Source organism: Poromitra crassiceps (genome assembly GCF_964638095.1).
Source record: "Poromitra crassiceps genome assembly, chromosome: 3".
In the NCBI taxonomy this organism is placed as follows: domain Eukaryota; kingdom Metazoa; phylum Chordata; class Actinopteri; order Beryciformes; family Melamphaidae; genus Poromitra; species Poromitra crassiceps.
Genome location: NC_139625.1, coordinates 79,711,464 through 79,715,908, shown reverse-complemented (window position 1 = coordinate 79,715,908; position 4,445 = coordinate 79,711,464).

Genomic DNA, 4,445 nt, shown 5'->3' with positions numbered 1-4,445 from the left:
AACAAACAGCTCAGACACATGAAAAAATAAACTAAAAAGTGCCCTTTCCTGACCATGAATGCATTTCTAATGATGCTTTGTATGGAAATTGCCCTTTCCATGCCATCACTGAAGGCAGCATTCAAAGAGAAATGCCTTTTCCGAGCTCTCTTGGCCTTGAATGCACCATTTGTAATAGGCCTCTGCATGGAGCAGTGTTTTTCTAAACCGCCCCTGAAGGCACCAACCCAAAAACGCACGTGGCCCGTCCCCACCCACTCCAGCAGTGCGCACTCCACTCAGCCAGAGCAACCATGCAGATGGACAGCAGCAGCACAGTCTGACAGATATATCAGTCAGTCAACGTGAATCAGGTATGTATGTTTGTCAAAGTCTCATCCTAAAATGAGATATTCCTCTAAATCTGGTTAAAATCGGAATATTTAAAATGAGTTATACCCCTAAATTGGCCTTCAAATTGCCTCAAATTTCCGCCGGCGGCTGTAGTGCCCTTTTATGAATTTGAGCCCCTGCCCCTCTAATGTTCTCTGCACGTCCCTGGGAACTGTCAATATAGAGCCGGACCCTATTTCCATTGGGGGTGGAGAGGGTGGACAGCTACAAATACCTGGTCGTTCACCTGGACAAAAAACTGGACTGGAAACGCAACACCGAGGCTGTATAAAAGAAGGGGCAGAGCAGACTCTACTTTTTGAGGAGGCTCAGATCCTTCAATAAGTGCAGCAAGATGTTGCATATCTTTTACCAGTCTGTTGTGGCAAGTGCAATTCTCTTTGCCGCCACCTGCTGGGGCAGCAGTATCAGAGCCGGTGACTCTAAGAACCTTAATAAAACTGATAAAGAGAGCTGGCTCTGTGCTGGGGTCTGGGGACCACTCTCGAGCCGCTGGAGGTGGTTGTGGAGAGAGGGATGTTGCACGAGCTGCTCAAAATAATGGATGACACAACACCCCCCCTACACAACAGAGTGTTTTCAGTCAGAGGCTCCGTCAGCTCCTCTCCAGTAAAGACCGTCACAGGTCTTTCGTGCTCCCCGGAATAACCATATAGAATATCTCCCATACATGCAGACAGGAGACTCCTCTCCCTCTCTCCTCCCCTCCTATAATGACACTATTAAACCCACATTGCTCATGCACATTGACATTGCACACTTTCGTCCACTTTGCACATTTTGTACTTACAGTGTACATTCATAGTAATAGTATCATATAATATAATATGCTCTACAGTGTACATTCATAGTAATAGTATCATATAATATAATATGCTCTACAGTGTACATTCATAGTAATAGTATCATATAATATAATATGCTCTACAGTGGACATTCATAGTAATAGTATCATATAATATAATATGCTCTACAGTGTACAGTCATAGTAATAGTATCATATAATATAATATGCTCTACAGTGTACATTCATAGTAATAGTATCATATAATATAATATGCTCTACAGTGTACAGTCATAGTAATAGTATCATATAATATAATATGCTCTACAGTGTACATTCATAGTAATAGTATCATATAATATAATATGCTCTACAGTGTACATTCATAGTAATAGTATCATATAATATAATATGCTCTACAGTGTACATTCATAGTAATAGTATCATATAATATAATATGCTCTACAGTGTACATTCATAGTAATAGTATCATATAATATAATATGCTCTACAGTGTACATTCATAGTAATAGTATCATATAATATAATATGCTCTACAGTGTACAGTCATAGTAATAGTATCATATAATATAATATGCTCTACAGTGGACATTCATAGTAATAGTATCATATAATATAATATGCTCTACAGTGTACATTCATAGTAATAGTATCATATAATATAATATGCTCTACAGTGTACATTCATAGTAATAGTATCATATAATATAATATGCTCTACAGTGGACATTCATAGTAATAGTATCATATAATATAATATGCTCTACAGTGTACATTCATAGTAATAGTATCATATAATATAATATGCTCTACAGTGGACATTCATAGTAATAGTATCATATAATATAATATGCTCTACAGTGTACATTCATAGTAATAGTATCATATAATATAATATGCTCTACAGTGTACATTCATAGTAATAGTATCATATAATATAATATGCTCTACAGTGTACAGTCATAGTAATAGTATCATATAATATAATATGCTCTACAGTGTACAGTCATAGTAATAGTATCATATAATATAATATGCTCTACAGTGTACAGTCATAGTAATAGTATCATATAATATAATATGCTCTACAGTGTACATTCATAGTAATAGTATCATATAATATAATATGCTCTACAGTGTACAGTCATAGTAATAGTATCATATAATATAATATGCTCTACAGTGTACATTCATAGTAATAGTATCATATAATATAATATGCTCTACAGTGGACATTCATAGTAATAGTATCATATAATATAATATGCTCTACAGTGTACAGTCATAGTAATAGTATCATATAATATAATATGCTCTACAGTGTACATTCATAGTAATAGTATCATATAATATAATATGCTCTACAGTGTACAGTCATAGTAATAGTATCATATAATATAATATGCTCTACAGTGTACATTCATAGTAATAGTATCATATAATATAATATGCTCTACAGTGTACATTCATAGTAATAGTATCATATAATATAATATGCTCTACAGTGTACATTCATAGTAATAGTATCATATAATATAATATGCTCTACAGTGTACATTCATAGTAATAGTATCATATAATATAATATGCTCTACAGTGTACATTCATAGTAATAGTATCATATAATATAATATGCTCTACAGTGTACAGTCATAGTAATAGTATCATATAATATAATATGCTCTACAGTGTACAGTCATAGTAATAGTATCATATAATATAATATGCTCTACAGTGTACATTCATAGTAATAGTATCATATAATATAATATGCTCTACAGTGGACATTCATAGTAATAGTATCATATAATATAATATGCTCTACAGTGTACAGTCATAGTAATAGTATCATATAATATAATATGCTCTACAGTGTACATTCATAGTAATAGTATCATATAATATAATATGCTCTACAGTGTACAGTCATAGTAATAGTATCATATAATATAATATGCTCTACAGTGTACATTCATAGTAATAGTATCATATAATATAATATGCTCTACAGTGTACATTCATAGTAATAGTATCATATAATATAATATGCTCTACAGTGTACATTCATAGTAATAGTATCATATAATATAATATGCTCTACAGTGTACATTCATAGTAATAGTATCATATAATATAATATGCTCTACAGTGTACATTCATAGTAATAGTATCATATAATATAATATGCTCTACAGTGTACAGTCATAGTAATAGTATCATATAATATAATATGCTCTACAGTGTACAGTCATAGTAATAGTATCATATAATATAATATGCTCTACAGTGGACATTCATAGTAATAGTATCATATAATATAATATGCTCTACAGTGTACAGTCATAGTAATAGTATCATATAATATAATATGCTCTACAGTGTACAGTCATAGTAATAGTATCATATAATATAATATGCTCTACAGTGTACAGTCATAGTAATAGTATCATATAATATAATATGCTCTACAGTGGACATTCATAGTAATAGTATCATATAATATAATATGCTCTACAGTGTACATTCATAGTAATAGTATCATATAATATAATATGCTCTACAGTGTACAGTCATAGTAATAGTATCATATAATATAATATGCTCTACAGTGTACATTCATAGTAATAGTATCATATAATATAATATGCTCTACAGTGGACATTCATAGTAATAGTATCATATAATATAATATGCTCTACAGTGTACAGTCATAGTAATAGTATCATATAATATAATATGCTCTACAGTGTACATTCATAGTAATAGTATCATATAATATAATATGCTCTACAGTGTACAGTCATAGTAATAGTATCATATAATATAATATGCTCTACAGTGTACATTCATAGTAATAGTATCATATAATATAATATGCTCTACAGTGTACATTCATAGTAATAGTATCATATAATATAATATGCTCTACAGTGTACATTCATAGTAATAGTATCATATAATATAATATGCTCTACAGTGTACATTCATAGTAATAGTATCATATAATATAATATGCTCTACAGTGTACATTCATAGTAATAGTATCATATAATATAATATGCTCTACAGTGTACAGTCATAGTAATAGTATCATATAATATAATATGCTCTACAGTGTACAGTCATAGTAATAGTATCATATAATATAATATGCTCTACAGTGGACATTCATAGTAATAGTATCATATAATATAATATGCTCTACAGTGTACAGTCATAGTAATAGTATCATATAATATAATATGCT